This window comes from Alnus glutinosa, chromosome 1 (genome assembly GCF_958979055.1).
Source record: "Alnus glutinosa chromosome 1, dhAlnGlut1.1, whole genome shotgun sequence".
NCBI classification, from domain to species: Eukaryota; Viridiplantae; Streptophyta; class Magnoliopsida; order Fagales; family Betulaceae; genus Alnus; species Alnus glutinosa.
Window position 1 is genome coordinate 28,878,275 of NC_084886.1, and position 516 is coordinate 28,878,790.

The window sequence follows — 516 nt, forward strand, 5'->3', positions numbered from 1 at the left end:
GTTGTATCGTACATGTTGTGGACTAACATAGTTTGTTTTGTTAATTGGCATTAAGAAAGGGTTTGTTTTGGCTAGTCAAAATAATAACAACTCTTTTTTATATATGTATATGTAAACAAGATATCTTGTAAAAGCGCAAAAGGTGCAATTCAAAGACGTCACATCACAAGGTTTAAGAAGAAAAAAATATATTAATATCTAGAAAGAGAGGTATAAGGGGAAAAAAAAAAACATTAATATCCAGAGCTGTTGTCCGATGATAAAAAGTTTTGAAAAAGAAAGAGTTTAGTATTACCATTATCTAAAAGGGGTCCAGCGAAGTTTGTCTTCCTCTCCCCATCTCAATCTAAAGAAGTACAAGAAGTTAAAGAACGAAAAAATCGTGAGTTGATCTAATAAAGCTTACATTTCATTGACGAGAATCTCTAGATAACTCCAAATAATTTGCAACGAAGCATCCTTAACGGAAGAAATACTATTCAAATATGGAAAAGATTCCTTAAAAACCTAATTGTA